The sequence below is a fragment of the Rhinoderma darwinii genome, chromosome 3 (assembly GCF_050947455.1).
Source record: "Rhinoderma darwinii isolate aRhiDar2 chromosome 3, aRhiDar2.hap1, whole genome shotgun sequence".
NCBI classification, from domain to species: domain Eukaryota; kingdom Metazoa; phylum Chordata; class Amphibia; order Anura; family Rhinodermatidae; genus Rhinoderma; species Rhinoderma darwinii.
In genome coordinates this window covers 186,877,434-186,902,861 of record NC_134689.1, presented here as the reverse complement: position 1 = coordinate 186,902,861, position 25,428 = coordinate 186,877,434, and the positions used below count along the sequence as shown (strand labels likewise).

The 25,428-nt window shown below is 43.8% G+C and overlaps 1 protein-coding gene across 3 annotated transcripts in view; it reads left to right on the top strand.

Annotated features, from left to right (window-relative positions):
* Positions 1 to 2,850: 2,850 nt before the first annotated feature.
* Positions 2,851 to 25,428, top strand: part of FAM3C (FAM3 metabolism regulating signaling molecule C) — a 69,889-nt gene continuing 47,311 nt past the window's right edge. The window contains exons 1-2 of one of the 3 annotated variants that reach the window (XM_075855050.1): positions 2,872 to 2,942; positions 5,435 to 5,544. The gene's annotated coding sequence lies outside the window, so the exon portion shown is untranslated. Of the gene's footprint in view, positions 2,943 to 5,434; positions 5,545 to 25,428 lie in introns of all 3 variants that reach the window. The other 2 variants (XM_075855048.1, XM_075855049.1) reach the window with 2 other exon arrangements.

The following is a 25,428-nucleotide window of genomic DNA, read 5'->3' as shown; positions in this document are numbered from 1 at the left end:
GCTTAAATACCTGGGAGTCCGACTTCCCAGTGATCTATCTCGCCTTTATGCGGTGAACTTTCCCTCACTTCTTCAACGTATAAAGGCTGACCTGGATTCTTGGACGCCGGGCACCTTTACCTGGTTTGGTAGGTGCGCGATTTTTAAAATGAACATTTTACCGTGGATTCTGTATCTTTTTCAGGCCCTACCGATACATATCCCACGCCCGTTCTTTCAATCCCTGCTGACCCTTGTGCACAAATTCATCTGGGCAGGGAAACCTGCGCATATTGTCCGATCCCTGCTTTTTTGTGTAAAGTGGGAGGGGGGCATTGACCTTTCGGATTTTGTCTCCTATCATCATGCCTCTCACTTGACATGAATTTTAGACTGGTTCCGACATGGCGAGATTAAAGATTGGGTGTCTATGGAACAGGCTTTTATGACAGTCCCTATACAGGCGCTACCTTGGTTGGGTAGACATATTCCCCTGGTAGCATGGACACACCCGACGATCGGTCCCACCCTTGCAGTTGCGCACGGGTTTTTCCTCTGGCGGAGATCTCGCCGGCTCACTCCCCGCTGTTCCCGATTTTGGGCAATCCAGCTTTCCCACCGGGACTGGACAGTGGCCCCTTCCAGCTTTGGGACTTGGGCTTGACATTTACCCCTGAACAAAGGGAGCGCCTGTTCACCATGACGCATAAATCCTCTATGGCCAGCAGATTTCAGGAGGCAGGGTTCAAGATTCTGTCCCGTTGGTAAAGGGTGCCTTCCAGATTGCATGCAATGATCCCGGCGGCTTAGCCATTATGCCGGAGATGTGGTGACCATGTGGGTACAATCATGCATATTTTTTGGGACTGCCCACTCCTGACTGATTTCTGGTCCGCGGTGTGGCACATTTCCTCGAAATTTACAGATTTCCCCCTCCCACGATCCCCGGGCCTTTTCCTGCTCCATCTCTATGAGGTGCCTCTGTCTACGTATAGACGCTCGGTGGTTCGCCGTTTGGTGAACGCGGCTAGGGCGTGTGTTCCTGCACTGTGGAGACAATCCTGTCCCCCGTCAGTGGGCATGTGGTTCGGTAAGATTCAGGAGATCATGACAATGGAGGACCTCACGGCATCAATGAAAGGGTCCCATGCCTCCTTCCTCAGAACATGGCGTGAATGGATCCGATTTCAATCCACTGTGGAATATAAGGCCATCATGGCCTCTTGACTTAACACCTAGGTCCAGTGTGTCAGGTCAGTTCTTTCCCTTTCCTCTCTTCCCGTACTGTCCCTGCTTTCTTCCTTTCTCTTACTGTTCTCTTGTTCGCCCCTGGAGTATTATGCACGGCTGCGGGTTCAGGGTGCATATCGGAGATTCTTTTACACTTGATTTGAGCGATGTATTAATTTCTTGTGATCCCATGCACTTATGTTATGCAGATAGTCGATCTGTGGTCTGTTGACTGTATTGCATTGGCATATTCCAATTGTGTTGTGTATACTTTGTGTTTCAAAATGAAAATAAAATAATTTATTAAAAAAAGGCCAAACTATTATTTAACGCCGTATACAAATACAAAATAGCTGATTTTGGTCACCTTAGCGCTAAAAAAAAGTAATAAAAAGGGTTCAAAAATTCGTATGTACCAAATGGTGCATATAAAAATGACATCTCGTACCACAAAAAATAAGCCCTCGCACCGCTTAATCGAAGAAGAGAAAAAGAGAAAAAAGTAAACTTTTTTTAACAAATAGTTTTCTCTTTGTAAAAGTAGTAAAACATTTAACAAAAATGATATACATTTGGTATCGCCATAATCGTATTGACCAGAATAAAATTAAGTTGACGTTTTTACCACACGGCAAAAGATGTAAAATCGAAACCCAAAAAACAGTAGAGGAATCAAAGTTTTTTCCAATTCCACCCCACAAATATATTTTATTTCACTTTCCCAGTACATTATATAATATTTTATGTAACACCAATAAAATTACACCCAACAAAAAAAGCCTTCACATCATTAGGGTATGTTCACACGCAGTGTTTTCAGACGTAATTCGGGCGTCTTACGCCTCGAATTACGCCTGAAAAAAACGCCCCTTGTACACCTACAAACATCTGCCCATTACTTGCAATGGGTTTTACGATGTTCTGTTCCCACGAGGTGTAATTTTACGCGTCGCTGTCAAAATACGGCGCGTAAAAAGACGCCCGCGAGAAAGAAGTGCATGTCACTTCTTGGGCCGTTTTTGGATTCGTTTTTCATTTAAAAACCGCTCCAAAAACGTCCGTAAAATACGCCGTGAAAAACGCGAGTTGCTACAAAAACGTCTGAAAATCAGGAGCTGTTTTCACCTGAAAACAGCTCCGTATTTTCAGAAGTTTTTGGTCACTGCGTGTGAACATACCCTTACATTGACGGAAAAATCTAAAAGTTATGGCTCTTGTAAGGCGAGTAAAAAACAAAAAATGGCTTGGACTTCAAGGGGTTAATTGGAAAAAAGGGATTACTAAGTAAGTCCAAAAAAAAACAACAACCTACTCCCTCATGATCCCTACTATCTCCAGAAACTTCTGAATACATCGGTGTACTGATATCGGACGGTCTTCTGCTCTCCGTTATCTCTGTGTTCACTACCACTGTCCTGTTACCTTCTTATCATGTAATCGTTTTATTGGCTGTGTTGTGCGGTTCTTTGCCTCACATTACCCTTTTCCCTTAAAATGGCGGAAACATTAGCTTTCTGAAAGAATGAAACCACTGTGTGCTAATCTGAATGAGGTAGATGCATCAGCGTAAACCATTGGGGGAGGGGACTTGTTTCAGGCATCAATAAAGCTTTGAAATAGCCACAGACTTCCGGTTGCCGCCGCAAAGCATGACGGCTCTTGTAGTTTCACTTCTCGGCAGCGTAAGAGCACTTGCTGGCTGGTGATCAGAAACCTAGGGAGCACATCAAGAGGTTAGTACGCCTGTTTGCGGCTTTGCTGCGATTCTAAAGCGTTTTCGGCGCGTAGGGCTCGTCATCTGTTTTTTTAGAGCGACCCAGCTGTCCGTAGACTATGTTGTCAAGCTGTCAGTGTACTCTTACTCCCTGTCAGTATCTGCAGGTACCGCTGTAGTCATATGGGCATAGGCTGTGAAGCCCCGTGTCGCTACGGTAACGTGGAGACCGTGTATCCGGTACTTTATAGGGGACGTGTTGACCTCCCAGGACATTTACACGTGGATGTCGCCCTCCTCCCTGGTGCTGCGCGGTCTGTTCCCTGTCACAGCGGTTGAGGTCATAGGAGGAGACCGTAACCAGGAACCATGCCAACCTACAGCTAGATGAAAGTGACCAGGGCATAGTGCTGAAAACATTCAGGGGGTATCTGTACGAGCCTGGCATAATACGTAATAACATGTTGTGCTCCCTTCTGCCTTACAGATTAGTTCCTCAGAGAGGGCATGACAGGACATCTCACCACATTTATAAAAACTAAAATCTACAAATAAACCTATAGGACGTGTGCCCGCTCTAAATATGCCAACTTTCTGTACCATTTGGATGCACATGTTATGTTTGTGTATGTAGTGTATACTTATCCATAGAAACCAATCAGACTTCAGCTTCCAATTGTTAGCTATGTTAAACAAATGAAAAAAGTAATGTGATTGGTTGTCGTCGGGTCAACGGTTTGTTTGCACTAGTTTTCCAAATCAGGTCAGGTAGGCTATGTTCACAACAGATTTAACCATGGCAAATACAATACCCATTTACTAGAGGATTTGCCGCAGAACTCTGAGGCTGGGTTCACACTGCGTTTTTTTTGTTTTGTTTGATGTACAACTATTGAGAGATGTGGAAGATTATCTACCAAAATAAAAAACTGCATGTTAAAAACGCAACAAAAAAAGCAGTGTGAACTTAGCCTGAGGCTGACACTCTGATTTGTTCCTCGGATTCACACGAGGATTAGCCCTATTCAATGGGACTAATCCGCAGGCTTTTCTGTGTGAAAACTTTGAATGGGGTGTGTTAGTGGATTTGATGAGCATTTCGTAATGGAATCTGCGCCAAAATCCTCATCAAATCCTGAACATGTGAATTATGTCACATGATTAGAATATTACTGTACAGTGTGGGAAACGTACAACAGCGAGTGGCCGTCATCCGTTTTCCTTATCACCAGACATTTTCGTGCATTAGACCAGGGAAAAAGGGCTGCTAGAGCTGTCCCTTTTACAGTAGGCGTGGGATACTTGTAGAGGTTCCCCAAGAAGGGAAATCAATTCTAGGGGTTCCCTAATGGTGAGGAGGGTGGGAAAAACTTTGTTAGACATTGACAAAAAAAGTAGTGGAAAAATCATGTTTTCCTATGGGTGAATAGAAAATGTGCAACGCATAGATGGTTTAAATTTCCGTGCGGAATTTCATTGATGTAAAAATATTTTTCAGTGTTTTCTGTATGTGTTACGGACTTAGGGTATGTGCACACGACCTCTTTTCAGACGTAATGGAGGCGTTTTACGCCTGAAAAGACTGCTCCGATACGTCGGCAAACATCTGCCCATTGCTTGCAATGGGTTTTACGATGTTCTGTGCAGACGAGGTGTAATTTTACGCGTCGCTGTCAAAATACGGCGCTTAAAATGACGTCTCGTCAAAAGTGGTGCAGGACACTTCTTGGGACGTTTTTGGAGCAGTTTTCTCATAGACTCTATTGAAAACCGCTCAAAAAACGGTGTGAAAAATGCAAGTTGCTCAAAAAACGTCTGAAAATTTAGGAGATGTTTTCCCTTGAAAACAGCTCCGTATTTTCAGACGTTTTTTGTTAAGCGTGTGAACATACCCTTACTCTGGCTGAAGTCGTGGCGACTTGTCCCTCTCTTCTGAGCATAGCCCGGCTCCTGGGATGATGCTGTAGTCCGTGTCATGAGACGTCATCCCAGGAGCCGGGCTGCCCTCAAAGAGAGGGATGGGGTTGAGTAGAAGCTTTTTTTTTTTATTTTTTTATTCTTTTCATATAAATGTGTTTTGTTTTTTTTTCACTTGTCATTTTTGCGATGGAAAAGTCTCAACATACCTCTTTGTTACAGGTTTTACCTCCCCATTAAATTCAATGGGGAAAACCCACAACAGAAGAGCAGCATTTCCACAGTATAAATTTACATGCTGCGGCTTAAAAAGAAACCGCACCTCAGGTCAATTTCTGAAAGTTTTTTTTCCGCTGTGTGTGGATGAGATTTGTTCACATCTCATCCACACTTCTGCTACTGTACTACACTGCGAATTTCTGCAATTAAATCCGTTTGCCGAAAATCTGCAGTGTTTACGCCTAGTGTGTTCCTACCCTAAAGCTGGGTTCACACACTGCAGATTTTGCATGCATTTTTTTTTTAGCCAAAACCAGAGTTGCATCCAGGAGAGTAGAACTATAAAGCCTTACTTTATATATTTCTTCTCTTCAGGTTCCATTCCTGGTTTTGGCTAAAAGAACGCATGCAAAATCTGCAGCAAATCTGCACTGTGGGAACCCAGCCTAACCGTTTTACAACCTGCACATTGTCATAACCTCTAGGTATAACTTTTTTTTTTTCTGAAGCTCAAATAGGAAATTTGGTTTGCAAATCTACTGTCTGCCTCTGCTTCTAAAGGGATGTTCTCATCATTGAATGTTATGGCATATTGCTAGGATCCGTTCTGATTGGTGGGGTTCTGACATCTGTGGCCCCCGCCAATCTGGAGAAGCAAGGGACCCACACAGCAGTACTCCCAGCCGCCCTCTGTGGAGGGAACTATCATTCAAGTGATGGGGCTGTGTTGCTGTTCCCTACGCAGGGATGCATGGAAGATTGCTTTGCTGGGCTAGCGGCCCCCTCAATCTAACGTAGAATTTGACGGCATAAAATAGCCTACGGGTCCATGTAGTCTGCCCCTTTTGTATGTATATTGTTATACATATATGCATCAATATTAGTTTTTTTTGTTTTGTTTTATAATAATTATATTTATTCATCTGACTTTGTGAACAATGACATCCAAACAAAAATGTAGTGGTATTTAGTGACACAACAGAGGCCTGTCATTGCAGTGTATTATTAACCCCTTAGCACCAGAGTCCGTCGCTGCCTTCTGTGAGTTCCTTGTTCACCTGGTATGTTCCAATCTTCTTTTTTGTTTTAATACACAATGACCTCTGCTTGGGTTTACTGAGTTGTAACAGTCTATAAGGAAGTTCGAGGGAATAGGAGTGGCAGAAATCTTTTGGTATTTACATACTAGCAAGGTATGTTTGTTCTACCTAGCTGAAAGTGGAAGGCCTGTATATGGTTTGAGGGAGGGGATGATGCATTACGTTTAGTAGTATTGTTGGGGTATGTTCACATGTCGCATAAGCTGCAGATTTTCTGCAACAGATTTATTGTGGAACGTCCGTGGCATGTTACAGTAGCAGCAGGTGGATGAGATTTGAACAAATCTCCTCCACCTGCTGCGGAATAAAATCAGGTGAAAAACATTCCTAAATTGTGAATTTATGCATCTGAATCGCTGCTCTTCTGTTGTGGGTTTTCCCCATTGAATTCAATTGGGAGTTAAAATCCGTATCCGATAGCAAGTGTTGCAATTTTGGCGGCGGAAAGGCTGCTTTTCCATCGCAAAAATTGTAAATCGGAGAAAAAAAACACGTTTTTTGTTTAGAATTTGATATAAAAGTGAATACTTACCCCCAGGCTTGGCATAGTGATGCTTTCTTCTGGCCTCCTGGGATGACGGTTCATCCATGTGACTGCTGGTGCCAATCACAGGCAGCCGGGCTGGACGGAGACCACTTCTTCCCGGTGCGGTTTCTCAGGCAGAATTCCCTGCAGGTTCCAGGCCAGATATATTGTGTACTTTTATGCGACGTATCCTCCCTGTGTAAACATGGGCTTATTCTGATCTTCTGGTTTGCCGCCTTGTCATCTCGTACACCGTCACACAAGTGTGCTGATTTTTATAATGTTCATGACCTTTTTCCTGACCTATTTGCTAAATATTCGAATGGACCCAGTGTATTATTTTTGTTGAGCCACGGACCCCTTGGGAAAACGAAAAATTTAACGTACCATGTTTTTATTATTTGAATCGGTGGAGCATCGGATCTGGTAGCAACTGATAAAATATGTTATGCATTCCAGTTTGATCCATTAAAAACAGAAGTGTGACACCAGTGTAAACAGCCCCTAGGGTAGCATTGCATTATGGGAAATTGTTCTTTGTATAACAAAATGCTTTTTGAAGACAAATAAACACCTCAAGATCTGTACCGATTCAGGATCAGCGAGGGCTGCTGGGTAAAGCATCATCAGATGTGAATGGGCTGCTGGGTAAAACTGGTCATGTGCTACAGTAATTCCAATTTTTCAAGTATAACCTGTGTATACAGAGTTCAGTACGGAACAAAGGTGTGCAGTATCCTATTTACAACAACCGTATCTTTCACCATCCGTGACAGGTATTCGTAGTATGGGGAAATGCTGCAATGTGTTCTGACTATAAACTGGCTTACCATCGCAAATTCTGAGATGTGAGGAAGTATTTGCTTAGCAATGAATCGCATCCATAAGAGGATTGGTTCATAGATTGTAAGCTCTTGCGAGCAGGGCCCTCTCTCCTCTTGTTTGCATTGTAAAGCGCTGTTCACACAATTCTTTGCAGGCAGACAAAAATCTGCCTCGAATTCCTTCGGGAATTTTGAGGCAGATTTTGACGTCCCTGCACTTTTCTGTCACGGTTTTCATAGCGTGCGGGCAAAAATGACGAGCGAAAAACACTCTTAAATGAGTTCTGCGGGTTCTTACTGTCTCCCATTGATTTCAATAAGAGGTCAGAGGCGGAACCGTGACAAGAAAGATCATGTTACTTTTTTCCCCCGTGAGCGGCTGAAAGCCGCCCGGGAAAAAAACACCTGCCTCCTGTTGAAATCAATGGGGAACGATTTCACCCGTTTTTTTGGTGCTGATTGTCATGCGACTTCCGCGTCAAAATCAGCGCCAAAAAACTCAGTGTGATCAGGGCCTTAATTGGTTTTGTCACTGTGTAATATCTGATATTGTCTGTACATGTTCCCTCTAAATTGAAAAGTGCTGTGGAATATGTTGGCGCTATATAAATGAAGATTCCTCACCACTTCAGGTTTTTTAATAAGCCACAAAAAAAACAAACTCAAAAACATCTCAAAATACGGCGCTGTTTTCAAGGGAAAGCAGCTCCTGATTTTCAGATGTTTTTCAATGTCGCCTTTTTCGCAGCGTTTTTAACGGCCGTTTTTGGAGCTGTTTTTATAGAAACGGCTAGAAAAACAGGTGAAGAAGTGACATGCACTTCTTTTTCGCGGCCGTTCTGTTACGCAGCCGTTTTGAAAACAACGCCGTTTTCCCCATTGAAATCAATGGGCAGATGTTTGGAGGCGTTCTGCTTCCGATTTTTCAGCAGTTTTTCGGGACGTTTACGGCCTGAAAAACGTCTGAAAACACTCCATGTGAACATACTCTTAGATTCTTCTCTAAAGTTCAGCAGTAGATACTCCCACTGTTAACTGGGGAGATTTCATTATTAGGGCTTGTCCACAAGTAGCGGAATTGGTGCGTATTTTCTGTCTGGAATTGCGGACGGAAAATACGCAGCAGAATACAATAGTAGCAAAGTGGGTGAGATTTAACAAATCTCATCCACACGCTGCATCAAATTTCAGACCAGAAATTCACCTGTGGTGCGTATTTTTCGTACCACACCATGTCAATTCCTGCTGTGGAAAGTGGACTGAATTGCTGCGTTTTTCAGAGGAGATGTCACTATCTTCCAGCATTGTAAAAAACGCAGCAAAATACGCACCATTTGCACCATTGGTGCATTTTTTTCCACAGCGGATTATCTGCTACTTTCAACAGAATTGCTGCAGAAATTTTCTGCAGCAGTTCCGTTGTGTGGACAAGCCCTTAAACAAAACTTTCAGAAAACTTCTGACATGTCAGTGACGTATCAGAGGTTTGGATCTGTGGGGGTCCGAGCAATGAGACCCCACCGATCACGAAATCGAAGAGGGAGAAGCGCTCCGGTGAGTGCTGTGCCGCTTGGTTTCTGATCGGCTTTTCTCGTAAAGCCGAGGAGTTGGTGTACGGGCTCAGTAGAAAGCCTAGGAGACTGCCCACCAACTGCTCGGCTTTCCAAGAAAAGCCGATCAGAAACTAAGCACCCAAGTTTACCCAAGCGCTTCTGCCACTTCATTTTAGCGATCGGTGGGGTCTCAGTGCTCGTACCCCCACCGATCACAACTTCTGACATGTCACTTTGACATGTCAGAAGTTTTCTGAAAGTTTAGTTACCCTTTAACATTACATTAGTGAAAATATTATTTTTGCAGTTAGGTGAAGTTACTTTTTAAATCGTATACCTGCAGCATCAGTAGCTATCACAGCCATGTTTTGCTGTTAAAATATTAAGGCTAGATTCAGACGGGCGTTGCGCGTCTTGGACATGAAAAACGGGCGTTTTCACATCCGAGGTGCATCCCTGCTCTGCGGGATGCGATATCACGCATCTGCCATAGATTAGAGTCTATGGAGGGATTTATCAAGCATGAAAAAATAGGCCATGTCCTATTTTCTCACTGATCCTTCACACGGTCTGTTGAAACAACAGCTGTGTGAACGGCCACGTTGAATTATCTGAATAAGGCCTAAAGGTAATGTAATTTGATTTTCCTAAGGGTATGTGCAAGCGCAGAATCAAAACCGTCTGAGAATACGCGATTTTCACTGCGTTTTTTACGTCCGTTTTTGGAGCTGTTTTTCTATAGAGTCTATAAAAAAACGGCTGAAGAAGTGACATGCACGGCCGCGTAAAAAAAACGTCCCATCGGAACAGAACGCCGTTTTCCTATTGAAATCAATGGGAAGATGTTTGGAGTCGTTCTGCTTCTGATTTTTTTGGGCCGTTTGCGGCCCGAAAAACGGCTGAAAATAAGCCGTGTCAACATACTCTAAGGCTACATCTGCCCACTACTTAAGTTGCTGCTGTTCATAAATCATGTGATTTGGAGTTAAATTTCTCAATTCCATTTCTATGATTCCCTGCCACTCTCTCAGGCTGTTAAAGGGGTTCTCTGCGTTTATAGCTTTTTTGCAGTATAATGCTTGTTAAAAAATTAAAATCCCCATCCCTCCAGTGGTTTCTGAATTAAGTCCCGCTGCTTGTAAACATGCCCTACCTCACAGTCTGTACAATGTATAGGACACCCGTACATTGCATAGAGAGGTTTTTGCGGCGACCGATGCCTTCACTGTTGCAATAGTGTTTACATGCAGTGGCGCTCAGTTCAGTTGGCACCGTAGTCAGGGAGGGGATTTTTAAGCAAACATCTTGCAAATCCCTCTTGTTCTTCAAGAACAGGATGGCTGAATAATAGTGCTAAAACGACTTAAAGTCTATGTATAGCTTTGAAATAGGTTTTTTTAAAATAAAAACGCTAATCCGTGTGATTGGTGCAACTTTCAAAAAACTTTTTATTAAAGTATTTTTACTTTTGAGATACAGCTGCTTTTGTATCCTGTATACAGAGCAGCTGTATCATGTGCTAAGACCTGAATCCGTCAGGTCCACGAGACTTATGAATTCAGTGAAAGCGGACGCTCAGGATCCACCTGTAATCTCTTAGATCTAGGTTATGAACTTAGATGTGATTGGTAGCAGCTCGATCCTGCGTGTCAATACCCGCGCCACTTTTCAAAAGTGGCAAAAAGACAGAAAAGTCACAAGTAGTCAACTTTTTTTTCACCAGAAAACTGGCGTAAAGCTCTTCCACTCCCCTATATTTTGCTGACTTCTGCCAATGTGTACGTCTAACGAATTTGTAGTGTTCTTTTGGCCTGTCGTAGGCCAAAATGGAGTCCTTTTGACATACGTTTTGCCAAATACGTCAATATACCTTTTTTTAAATGTATTGAAAAGTTCAGTAGTTCAAAAGTTCACTTTTCCGTACAACTGGATGCCACAACAGTGTAAAGTGTAAGTCCTTCTTTCCCTTTTTTTTTTTTTTCAATAAAATTTTTTTTTATTGGTTTTAATACGAACATTTATCCAAACATTCAGAGAAAATGTGTCCTCATATTAAAAGAACATTACAAATAGGGCACATCCCAAACAGAGGATAGACCTCACATCCTATGGAGAGCACACAGTTCGCCAGCCCTCTGAGTAGTCATAACTGGAAGGAACATTGCTTAAGGCCCCATGCACACGACCGTAAAAAACCTCCGTTTTTGCGGACCGCAATTGCGCTCCGCAAAAACGGAGCCATTCATTTCATTGAACACTGACACCTTTCCGTAGCACTACGGAAGGGTGTCAGTGCCGTGGAAATGTTCCGGGAATTATGGAACATGTCCGTTCTTTCGCATTTTGCGGGCCGTGCTCCCATACTTTGTATGGGAGCACGGCCCGAAAATGCGGCTGTCAGTCAGCGGCCGGCCGTGCCCGCAATCGCGGGCTGTGATTGCGGGCACGGTCGTGTGCATGGGGCCTAAAAGTAAGGAAAAAGAATCATACAATAATTAATTGACCTCCTACACATCCTAAAATGCACTGGCCACATGTGAGCACAAACACCGGAAGCAACGACCCCCATAGTAGACACAAGAAAAATAAAAGGCTGACAAGAATAGGAGACACACAAAGGCAAGGGAAAGACAGGGAGTGTTCATGGTGAACCTGGACTCCAATTCTGGAAAAGCATGGGTAAATAAGAATAAAAAAAAGCAGCCATGTACCTGATAAATACCTGGGTGGAGCAAGAAAAATCCACCTCACTTGTCCACAGTCCTCCCCAACATAAAGTCTCAAGAGGGTAGATAGGCACTAGGTCTCAGGCCACTACAGTATGGTATGTGGGAGAAGAGAGAAACAGAAGCCATGGAGACAAAGTATCTCTATATTGTGCAGAGGCCTCCGGGGATTCAGCCAGGAGGAGTTCCATACGCTGTATCAGGGCTACCTCCTGAAACCATTCATCTAACAGTGGGGGAACTGGCATTTTCCATTTGCGGGGGATAATTGATTTGGCAGCCTGAAGGAGGTGCCCAACCAGGGAGTGTTTATAACGAAGTAGTGGCATAGGAAACCCCCAAAGTAGACACAAGAAAAAGAAAAAGGGTGACAAGAATAGGAGACACACAAAGGCAAGGGAAAGACAGGGAGAGTTCATGGTGAACCTGGACTTCAATTCCGGAAAAGCCAAAGCCCGTGTATCCATCCGGTCCGGGACTCTTTCTCCCCCCCCCCCCCAGAAGACCCTTAATAACTGCAAGGATCTCCGGCAAGGTAAAATCAGCAGCCACCGCACAAGCCAGAGGCGTGAAAGGAGAGGGGGCGAGGCTCGTTCCGTGGGCGGAAGAGCCAGCCGAGGGTCGAAGATTATATAGATCAGAGTAGAAGGTGATAAATGCCTACGCCCCTAGTACAGTGGAGTGACAAGTAGAACTATGTAGGGTCGGGTCCAAGGTAAGGTTAAAATCACCGCATAACACCACAGTCCCCCGTACAACCGGTAGGGCAGTGTATACGAGCTGAAGTAGGAAAGGGACCTGACCAGTATTGGGGTCGTAGGCATTTATCACCGTCAACACACGTCCACCAATGTTTAACCCCTTCCCGCACCTTGGCGTAACTGTACGTCCAGGTGAGCAGTAACTTCGCGCACCTGGGCGTGCAGTTACGTCCGCGCTTCAACAGTTAACCGCCGCGTGGTGCTACACCGCAGCGGCGATTAACTGTGCAGGGCGTCTGCCATGCTCTCCCCGTTGCCGATCAGCGGCCTGTCGCCGCTGAAATCGGCAATTAACCCCTTCGATGCGGTGGTCGATTGCGATCACCACATCGAAGAGGTTTACAGCGGATCGGCAGCCCCCCACATGTATTTGCGGGGGCTGGCGATCCTTATCATGGCAACCAGAGGCCAGACAATGACCTCTGGGTTGCCATGTACGGAAGCCTCGGAGGATCAGACTCCGGCCGGTACTCCGATGCTTCCTGTCAGTGTGACAGTTACGTCACAATGACAGTTAGAACACATTACACTACGTGTGTAGTGTAATGTTTTCCAGCAGCGATCAGAGCTGCAGGTCTAAGTGTCCCTTGGGGGACAAGTAAAAAAAAGTTAAAAAAAGATAATAAAAATGTTTTTAAAAAGTGTAAAAATAATAGTTAGAAGTGACATAAACAAAGAATGCTTTTTTTCCTATAATAAGTCTTCTATTATAGGAAAAAAATTAACACGTTAAAAAAAGTACACATATTTGGTATCGCCACGTTCGTAACGACCCCAACTATAAAACTGTAATATTATTTTTCCCGCACGGTGAACACCGCGAAAAAAATAAACGAAAAACAGTGCCCGAATCACATTTTTTTTGGTTACCAACCCTCCCAAAATATACAATAAAAAGTGATCAAAAAGTCGCATGTACGCCAAAATGGTACCAATACAAACTACATCCCGTCCCGCAAAAAACAAGCCCTTACAGCGCTTTTTTGACTGAAAAATAAAAACTTTATCGCTCTCAGAATATGGTGATACAAAAATGTATTTATTTTATAAATAAGTGATTTTATTGCACAAACACTGCAAAACTTTAAAAAAATTATATACATCTGGTATCGCCGTAATCGTACCGACCCGCAGAATAAAGTATAATGGTCATTTATAGCCCAGGGTGAAGGCCATAAAAAAAAAAGAATAAAAAACATTGTCAGAATTGATGGTTTTTGGTCACCCTGCTTGCCAAAAAATGGAATAAAACTTGATCAAAAATATTTCTGGTACCCCAAAATGGTACCAATGAAAACCTACAGATTGTCCCGCAAAGAATAAACCCTCACACAGCTCCGGTGGTGAAAAAAGTACAGTTCTGGCTCCCAGAATATGGCGATGCAAAATGTTTTGTGTTCCAAAAGCAGATAAGATCGGGCGCCATTTATCAGTGCGACACCGGCCACATATCCGCGGATTATTATTTATTTACTGCATTATTATACCCTCTTATTATACCCTGATGTACCCCGCACAGATAACATATGCCCCCACATTATAAACTGAAACACCAGTAAAACCCCAAACAGAACTACTACCAAGCAAACTCTGCGCCCCAAAAGCCAAATGGCGTCCCTTCCTTCTGAGCCCTGCAGCGTGCCCAAACACCAGTTTACTTCGACAGATATGGCATCGCCATACCCGGGAGAACCCGTTTAATATTTTATGAGGTATTTGTCTTCAGTGGCACAAACTGGGCATAACATATAGTGCACTAAAATGGCATATGAGTGGAAAATTGTAATTTTCACTCTGCACCATCCGCTGCACATTAACCCCTTCGCGCACCACGACATAGCATGTCGTAGTGTGGGGGGTGATGTATGGAGCGTCTCACGTGAAAAATAAAGAATTTAAAACTGCAAAATCGCTGTTTTTTTGGTCACCTTGGCTCTACCTAAAAATGTCATAAAAAGTGCTCAAAAAGCTGTATGTACCAAAAAATGGTACCAATAAAAACGAACGCTCGTCCCTCAATAAATAAGCCCTCATACCGCTCTATTGACTGAAAAATAAAAAAGTTGTGGCTCGTGGAACGCGGGGAGGAAAAAACTAAAAAGGAAAAGAAAAAAATGGATCAGTCCAGAAAGGGTTAATTACTTTCTAATGAAAAACCATTTATGACCACACGTGGGGTATTGCCGTACTCGGGAGAAATTGCTTTACAAATGTTGGGCAGTTTTACCCCCTTTATCCTTTGTGAAATTGAAAAAAATGCAACATTTTAGTGGAAGAAATGTTGATATTCATTTTCATGGCCTAATTCTAATAAATCCTGCAAAAGACTCGTGGGGTTTAAATGCTCACTATACCCCTAGATAGATTCTTTAAGTGGTGTAATTTCCACTTTTGGGGGGTTTCCACTGTTTTGGCCTCTCAGGGACTTTGCAAATGCGACATGGCACCCAAAAACCATTTCAGCTAAATTTGAGCTCCAAAAGCCAAATAGCGCTCCTTCCCTTCTAAGCCTTGCTGTGGGTCCAAACAGCAGTTTATTACCACATATGGCATATTTCCGTAATCGGGAGAAATTGTTTTACAAATGTTGGGGTGCTTTTTCTCCTTTATTCCTTGTAAAAATTAAAAATGGCTACCTTTTTTCATAAAAAAAGTAGATTTTCACCTTTACAGAATAATTCCAATGAATTCAGCAAAACAACCATGGGGTCAAAATGCTAACTTTAGCCCTAGAAAAATTCCTTGATGAGTGTAGTTTCCAAAATGGGGTCACTTTCCGGGGGTTTCCACTATTTTGTTCCCTCCAGTGCAATTCAAAGGCGACACGGCACTGAAAACTATACCAGCAAAATCTGATTTTCAAAATCCAAATGGTGCTCCTTCCCTTCTGAGTCCTGCTGTGGGTCCTAACAGCAGTTTATTACCACATATGGGGTATTGCTATAATCAGGAGAAATTGCTTTACATATGTTGGGGTGTTTTTTCTCTTTTATTCCTTGAAAAAATTTAACATTTCAGAAAAAAAGTAGATTTTCATCTTCACAAACTAATTCAAATAAATTTAGCAAAAAAACTGGGGGTTCAAAATGCTAATTATACCCCTAGATAAATTCACTGAGGGGTGTAGTTTCCAAAATGAGGTCACTTTTGGGGGTCTTTATTGTTTTGGCCCCACAAGACCTCTTCAAACCTGACATGGTACCTAAAATATATGCTAAAAAAAGGAGGCCCCAAAATCCACTAGGTGCTCCTTTGCTTCTGAGGCTTGTGTTTCAGTCCATTACCGCACTAGAGCCACATGTGGGGTATTTCTAAAAACTGCAGAATCTGGGCAATAAATAATAAGTTACATTTCTTGGGTAAAACCTCCTGTGGTATAGGAAAAAATTTATTACAAATGAATTTTGTAAAAAAAAATGAAACTTGTAACTTTCACCTCTACTTTGCTTTAATTCCTGTGAAATGCCTAAAGGGTTAATACACTTTCTGAATGCTGTTTTGTATACTTTGAGGGGTGCCGTTTTCAAAATGGGGTGATTTATGGGGACTTTCTATTATATAAGGCCCTCAAAGCCACTTCAGAACTGAACTGATCCTTGTAAAAATCGCCTTTTGAAATTTTCTTGAAAATATGAGAAATCGCTGCTAAAGTTCTAAGTCTTGTAACGTCCTAGAAAAATAAAAGGATGTTCAAAAAACGATGCAAACATAAAGTAGACATATGGGGGATGTTAACTAGTAACTATTTTGTGTGGTATTACTATCTTTTTTACAAGCAGATACATTTAAATTGAGAAAAATGCTAATTTTTGCAAATTTTCTCCAAATCTTGGTGTTTTTTACAAATAAATATTGAATTTATCAACCAAATTCTTTCACTAACATAAAGTACAATATGTCACGAGAAAACAATCTCAGAATCGCTTGGATAGGTAAAAGCATTCCGGAGTTATTACCTCATAAAGTGACACATGTCCGATTTTAAAAATCGGCTGCGTCCTGAAGGCCAAAACAGGCTCAGTCCTGAAGGGGTTAAGACTAGAATGATGTATCTAGCGTCCGTGTCAGTGACAATATTGACGACCTGATGAGTGAGGGATTTATGAAGAGCTATGGTGACTCCACAAGATCTGGAGTGTGGGTTCTTACTGAAATGCCAGTGTGTGTGTAAAAATTTGTGCCTAATTGCAGGGGAGTGACCTTCCTTAACAGGTTCCCGACCGCTGGCCGTATTTATACGGCCAGCGGTCAGGGTCTCTGAAGTCCGCCGTATAGACTATTTACGGCGGCACTTCAGAGACTATGCACGCGCGATCGCGTGCACACAGCTCTATGCCCTGGCTGTTGCTAACAGCCATGGGCACTGGGCAGAATGTCAGGGGCCAATCTTTTGGCCCCTGAACATGTGATCGCTGTGACAACCAATCACAGCGATCACATGCATTTCTGCATAGAAAATTGTGCACGCGATCGCGTGCACACAGCCCTGTGCCCACGCTGTTACCAACAGCTCTGGGCACTGGGCAGAGTATCAGGCACCAATCTGATGGTCCCTGAACATGTGGTCGCTGTGAAAACCTATCACAGCGACCACATTTGTTTTATTTTGTCTTTTCTGGCAGTAAATCTCCTGCCTCTTTTTTCTTCTCCTCAAACATTGTTTCAGTTTGAGGAGAAGAAGAGACTCGAGAGAATTGCTGCCAGAAGATTACAGTGAAAAAATACAGTTACACTCGTAAAACATTCTCTGTATAAATAGATCTCTATCTATACAATCTATCCATCTATCTTTTTTTCTATCTATCTACCTTTCTTTCTTTTATTCTATTAGAATAGGCAGGTAAGGAGTATATAATTATATATATATCCACATATATATAATATATATATATAGCAATAGCGGTTTATTTTTTTGTTAGCGGTAGTGTAGATATATATAGCAGTTAGTTTGTGTGTTTTATAAAAAATAAAAAATAAAAATTTGTTTAGTTAGTGTTAGTTACGTTATGGCGAGGAAGGTGTTTAGCGCCGAGGAGGCATACGCCATGCTGTGGTCTGAGTCGGAGACCGCATCAGAGATGGCGTCCGAGATGGAACCTGTTTTAGGTAGTGACGATGACCGCGTCACTTCAGGTTCATCTTCAGGGGACGTTATCCCTGATGCAGATGAAAGCGCAGGGCCAAGTAGCGCTGTAGCACGGGACAGCCTGGTCCCTCCAGTCCCTTGTATGGGCACCTGCCCCATCTTTTGGGCCTAGAATCCACGGATTTACTGCCACTCCTGGCATAACCGTGGACAATACAAATTTTGTCCAAATGGATTACTTCCATTTATTTATAACGGACGACATCCTAAATCAGATTGTCCACGAAACAAATTTATATGCCACTCAATATATAAGGCAGAAACCTTCATCCACCCATGCCAGAGATTGGACGCTCACCAATTTGCAGGAATTAAAACATTTTTTGGGGCTCACCCTAAATATGGGTATTGTCAAAAAGCCCTCCATTAGGTCTTACTGGTCAACAAGACCCGCCCAAGCCACCCCAGTATATTCTGCAGTAATGCCCAGGTCTCATTATGAGACAATAATGAGGTTCCTCCACTTCAATGACAACGCACAGGCCCCCCCAAGTACCGATGCAAACCGGGATCGGTTGTTCAAAATAAGACCGCTAATAAATTCCCTGAATAATTTATTTCTGCAACTCTACACCCCTGAGCAGAATGTAAGCGTGGACGAATCCCTCCTCAACTTTCATGGCAGACTTAGCTTTCGCCAATATCTACCTTCAAAAAGGGCAAGATATGGCGTTAAGCTCTACAAATTTGTGTGAAAGCGGGTCAGGATATACCACCGCCTTCAGAATTTATGAAGGGCGGGACCGCACAATAAATGTTCCTGGATGCCCCCCTGATCTTTCCACCAGCAGTAAGATCGTGTGGGAGATAATGCAGCCTCTGCTTCACAAGGGGTACCACCTGTACTGCAATAATTTTTATTCCAGTGTGCCCCTGTTTAGGCATTTGCATGCTGCAAGGACTGGGGCATGTGGTACCATGCGCAAAAACCGAATTGGTTTTCCACAGCAATTAGTGGGGAAGCGCATGGTAAAGGGGGACTCCTGTGCTTATGCATCTGAAGAATTGCTGGCAGTCAAGTTCAGGGATCGCAAAGATGTGTATGTGCTAAGCACGATTCATACCGCAGGAACAGTGGCAGTGAGGGAAAGAGGGGCAACATCGGACAAGCACAAACCAGTGAGCATGTCCGAATATAACAAGTACATGGGGGGGGGGGGTGGATTTAATTGACCAGGTTTTACAGCCCTATTTAGTAAAACGCAAAACTAAAACCTGGTACAAAAAAGTGGCCATTTATTTGTTACAGGTGGCCATCCACAACTCATTTGTGCTCTACAAAAAAAACAGAGGCAGAGACACATACCTGGATTTCCAGGGAAAAAATTATTGAAGGCCTCATTTTTGATGTTCAGGACACCCGAGAATGCCCCCAGTCTGAGGATGTCACGCGACTGACTGAAAGACACTTCATCAGTCGGATTCCGCCAGAAGCAACGCCCAGAAAAAGTGCCGCGTCTGCAGAAAAGACGGGCACCGCAAAGATTCCAGATATTTCTGTCCCTCATGTCTCTCGCAACCAGGCCTGTGCATTGAGCCATGTTTTAAAAAATACCACACTGTTCTGAATTATTAGATTTTAGTTAATTCGTTGAAAATATATTTGCCCTACATTACTTTTTTATTTTTCCCCTGATTTTACTCCAAGGGTGAGGGAGGGAATGGGTGGGGGGTGGATGTCATGTTTGCATATTCTCTAAAGTTCATCTGCTGGAGAGCTCCATTTGCATAAACCTGCAATTTCTTATTTTAGAAACCCCAAAAAATAAATTCCCATTATACCCCTAGATGAATATTTTGGGATTTCTGCTTCAAGAGCAGATATTTTGGAAGTGTTATAGAAACTCTGTTGAGTTTTGTAAAACCAGCTTTGAAAAAAAGCGATTTGTGAAATAAGCTTCTTCTATCGTCCGCCCTCCTACTTCTCTATGTGATAAATAAGGCACACATATTTGGTATCCCCATGCACGGGAGAAGTGGAAGAATGTGAAAGGAGATGAATTTTGGCCGTGGTCTATGCCGTGTGTGAAAAATGCTGGCATAAACTGACGCATTTGCTAAAAAATTGCTAATTTTATTTTGATCCATCTTATTCAAGAAACTTTCAGAAGAAAACTGGACTGTCTAAAAATATGATAAACCCCTTGAAGAAAACCTTGTGGGGTCTACTTGTGTGAATGAAGTCATTTATGGGGTGTTTCTAATGTTTCAGCAGCATTACGCCCCCAAGAAACAGTACGCTGCTATAAAATCAAATGCAGAATTCCTGGACCAAAAAGCCTCCTTTTATGCCAAGCCCTGGCACATGCCCGCACAGTGAATAAGGCACACATATTTGGTATCCCCATGCGCGGGAGAAGTGGAAGAATGTGAAAGGAGATGAATTTTGTCCGTGGTCTATACCGTGTGTGAAAAATGCTAGCATAAACTGACGCAATTGCTAAATTCTTGCATTTTTTTCCAATTTTGCCCACTTTAGAGAAAAAAATAAAAATGATATAAACTGACAAATGCCACTAAAACAAAGCCCTATATGTCCTTTAAAAAGAGTGTAAAATTCAAAGATGAACTTTATTCACCTGCAGAGTTATAGTCATCTAAAGAAGTGCATAGCAAAGTTGTGAAATTTGCTCTGGTCATTTAGCTGTAAAACAGCCTAGTCCTTAACCGGTTAGAGTGTGTTTCCTGGAAACATGCAATATGTGTCTTACGCTTATAAAGGTGGTGGAGGATTTGCACTCTCTTCTCAGCCGTATTCAACCCCTTCACGTTGAAGGAGGATACATTGAGGTCAGCCATGGACGTATGCAGAACCGCGTTCTGAAATGCTCCGGAAAGAACGGGAGAAGTAAGAGTCCAGGATCACCACAAGTAAGAGGAAAAGCAGATGGGGGAATATCCTAGGGGAAAAAAAAACCGCATGAGAAAAAAACAAAAACAAAAAAAAAAAAAAGGCAGCAACACAGACTGCCGCAAGAGCTAAACACAGAAATATGGCGGACCATAGAGCGACAACTGCGCCCCGGAATGGCCCAGTACCTACGGGGGGAAGGTGACAGCTACACATGAGAGCGACCCGCTCTCCCCAGCTTATAATAATAATAATAAAAATAGGTATTAACAGCTATTATTATAGATACATTGGAAATAGGGGGGGGGGGGGAAGGCGTACGATAACAGTCGTGAATACAATTTCTAAGGTAGAAAATAAGCTAGACATCTCACACTAAGTAAGAGCAAAAGAGGACATCCAGGAATTTAAAAAATCACGTAAGGCAAATTAAGTCCTGGGGTGGGCACGTAGGACTCCTAGCAACACAAGTCCTCAAGCAGAGCGAGCCAGACTGTACAGGTTCCCAGTCGCGTCCACGACCGGATCATCTTCTGTGACCCCTCATGGGCTGAACCTCGCTAAAATCCGGGCGTGAGGAAGGAGGGCGTCCTGCACGGGACCCTCCGCCAGCAGATGACAACAGCGTGGGCCACTCCTGAGGTGAGACGGAAGGAAGACCTAGATTCCTGAGGAAATCCGGGAAGTCACCGGGAGATCTCAGCGCGTAGGTGTGACCGTCGCGCCTGACCATTAAGGCGAAGGGGAAGCCCCATCTATAGACGATACCTCGGTTCCGAAGAACCTCCAAAAGTGGCTTAAGAGCACCTCTTTGTGCCAGAGTGTGCCTAGAGAGATCCGGAAATATACGTATCTGCGTCCCATGGTGAAAAATAGTGGGCTGTTGTCTGTTTTTTTTTGTTTTTTTTTGCTGGATAGCGTCTTTTATGGCATAGAAGTGTATCCGACAAAGGACATCTCTGGGCCGCTGGTCATCAAAGCTCAATGGACGGAGAGCTCTATGAGCACGATCAAGTTCTATATGGGTATTTGGTGGACGGCCCAGTAACGTATTGAAGATGGTGGACAATGTGGAAAAGAGATCGGAGGCAGGGATAGATTCAGGCAGTCCCCTAATACGGATGTTGTTTCTGCGGTTAATTGAGTGGTGCTGCAACGTGGATTGCATGGTGACTATTTTTGCATAGTCAGTGACACGGTCATGAGCAAGGGTATCAACTCTCGCACAAAGTGAGGAAAGTTCAGCTCGGAACTGTGAAAACTCCAATGTACATTCTTCCACAATTTGTTTAGCAAAGGAATTAATATCCGCCCTAGTGGGTAGCGTTTGGACCATCTGTTGGATGTCCAAAAGAGTCGCCGGTCTATCCTCACAAACGGGCACTCCTGAGATGTCTGTATGGCTTAATCTGAAATCAGCCGACACTTCAGCCGGATTCCGGGCAGAGTCCAGAGCATGGTGGCTGGGAAAGAGGATGGCGGAACCCTCGCTGCGGGCTTGGGGGAGGCCCCTGTGGGGTCAAGGAAGGAGAGGACGGCTGAGCATTGGGGGGACTACCCCATGAGGAGCCAGAGGACCATGCGGGGGAACATTCCGGTTTTCCAGGGCCCTGGTGAGGCTGGAGGTATATGCAGGCCGGAGCAGTGGAAAGGGGCCCGTACTCACTGTGTGGTTCCCTCGGTGGAGAGGATGCGTCCCGCAGAGGCCTGTCCTGAGGGCCGGGTCGGTGTGGTGGTGCAGGGTCCAAGGCAAGGAGGCGAACCGCCGCTCTGAAAGGCGGATCCGGGTGGGAGGCCGCATCGAGAGGCGACTCAGCACCCACTTCTGGTCTCATCTCCAGCAGCCGGTGCCGGTGGCCATCTTGGAGGGCTGCATGGGTGGCATATGGTGCCTGGAGCCGAGCATTGGCCTCTGCAGCGTCCCCTGAGGCATCAGCGGAGGGTAGTGAGGTCCCCACCGGCAAGACCTCCCCAACAGGAGAGGCTGGCCGGGATGCAGCAGCAATACTGGCCCGGACGGGATGCATCACACGCAGGCCGCTGTTATTAGTGATATAGTGATACACACTTTTTATTCCTGTATTGTCTGGGTAGACCGCAGCAGTGTGTTCGCTTTATGGCAGCTACAACAATGGGAGTCAGTTGATAGAGACAAGTCATAAATTATTAGAATGTTCCCAGGAAGTGATGGAGTAGCGTGCAGAGATTGTCGGGGGAGAGGCATACAGAGTTTATCTGTATAGTGTACAGTATCACAATTTTGCCTTATCTAGGCCTCCTGCGGTACAATAGAGCGCCCACATTCTAATGATGATGAGCGTTCTGACTCCCACCAACCCCCTACCCCTGACAGTAGATGTTGGGGGGAATGGGAATGTTGGATTTCAACATGCCCAATCCTTTGTTTTTGATGTGAAAGGGGTATGGCAGAGGCTTATTCTCCACTCACTATTGAAATAAACATGCACGCTCGGCCAAGTGTGCATGTTTCAGGTGGAGTCGCGAGTAATGGCTGTCGGCTGAATGGGCCACAGTGCATTTTGTGCCTTTGGCTACATTTTAACCAGGTCTAGGAGACCGATTCAAAATTTAGGAGCCAGACAGATCCATACAATTCGCCCTTGGACAATTGCACTGAGTTCGGTCCGGGTCTTCCGGCCGAAATACGTTCCGTCCATTACGGACTTAACATGGTCGTGTGAACCCAGCCTAAGAGCTGCTTATCCTGGCAGGTAGAGAACAGTACTGAACATGTAGTATAGGTAGAGAGCAGTCATGTGCAACTTTCACAAACTGCAAATCTCTCGCACTTCAGTATTACGGCACCCATTGAAAGATGCACTCATTAACAAGTATTTGCCAGTTAAATGCCCATGCTAAATGGTTGGATATTCCAGTCCGTTGCCTGTGCCATTTAGTATAGTTGCGATGGCCCAGGAAAATATTGCGACCTAAAGCCATTGTTACTGTGAGGGGCCACTGTAGTTAGAACTAAGCACCCTAACGGGACATTACTAGCCTCTCTTTATTACTCTTGTAAAAAAAACTGTGCCCCCCACTTTAACTTCTAGTGATCACAGCAGTGCCCCCCGTACTTGCCCATTAGTCACAGATGGCCACCCTTTTACTAGTGATAATGGCAGTGCTACTGAACCCTCTTTCACGCAGGAATCCCTCAGGTCTTACCTCTTCTGCTCCAAGTTAACACAGCAAAACTTCACCTGCCCTGTTGTAGTCATCTATCCTGGCAACTGGGTTTTGTTCAGCCCTGCATTATATAATCACACAGGCCCGTTTACGTTGGCCAGTAATTGTTACAATTCTCATTTCTGATCAATAGTAATGGTAATTACAGTGTAAATTAATAAAAAAAAACATGAACGATGAAGCTACTTATCTTTAATTGATCATGCGGCTGTCAAAATTACTATGATTGGTGACATGATCAGTAACTGTTGACGTAGTGGCATTGCTGCTAGGCAACCCTGAAGCTCCTTTCCACTGTGTAGAGGAGTTTTCTTCCTCTCCGGTACAAGATATTTGAAAATGTAATGATAATGGCAGACTATCTGTTCTAGTTGCCCCTGGTTACGTCCCTTAACGTTGAATCACAAAGTTGGAGGTGCGTGCACAAATGCTGCCTTGTCTTCTGCTTCTGCACTTTAGCTGGGCGCATTGATCTGTGTTACTGTGATTCTTCCCTTCTTTTCATGCGCTCACAGCTTCTCGGCGGGTCGGCTATGCTCTCCTGCTGTAATGTAATTCGATTCCTGAACTGGTGTGTAGTAGATAAGAGCAGGAGGACTCCCTGGTTCTTCTATTTTTAGGAGACCTCCTGCTCCTATCTAATGCATAACCAGCTGTGCATCCAATTTTCTCTGCTCTTGTCTGACAAAGATGAGCGAGACTGAATTCTGCTAAGATGGTTCATGTAAGGCTTCGTTCACATCTGTGCTAGGGTCACTTTCAGTCGGAGCTTTCCGTCAGAACGGGACACTGACTGACACAAACGGAAACCAAAGGTTTGTGTCAGTCAGGGTCCCGTTACGAGGAAACGTCGGAACGGGACCCTAGCGCAGATGTGAACGAATCCTTAGTGGTTCATAAAGGCAATGTTAGGCAAGAATCCCCGACAAAAATCTGAGGTTGACCCTCAGATTTCTGCCGTGGCTTTGGAGTAAAAACTGCCGCGGATCGGGAAGCAGATTAGCTCCACTGAAAATTCCACCCCGTCTATATAACTCAGCAGTTCCTAATTAAAAACAATAGGCGCTTTTTGCAAGCGACATTTACGCTTATTCAGACGCGTACAATTTCAAAGCTTTATCGTCTGTTCACATCTGCGCTTGGTGTTTCTGTTCTGCTCCTTCATAGGATCAAAATGACTAAAGTACCTGATGTGCCAGATCCGTTGCATAACTGACATCGCACAACTGGTTTTCATTTTTTCCGTAAACCTAGCTGGTTTTTTTTGCGGCATGAGTGGTATTCTTTAGTGGCACCGTTTTTGGGGTACACAATGAGTGCTTACTATGGACAACACCTCTTTCTGCCACTATTAATGAATATGTCGTGTACAGGCACCCTCTGCTGTGTTGAGTTCCAGTAGCTGCAGGCCCTCAATAAAGTATATCTTATCTACGTTTGCTGTGCATATAGAAACTATTTTCCTAGATAAGCTTCTTTTCAAACTAAACTGATTGATTTATGAACTGCTGTTCCACAGTCATTACTTTATTTGCATATACAAATTCAGGACATTTTTATAATTGTAAAAACCTGAGATTGAGCGACCCCTTATTTCCTCACCCGTTTTTAAATAACACTTTTATAGATTGTTTTGTATATCCATTTTTGAAATACTTTGAATTACTCATCTCAG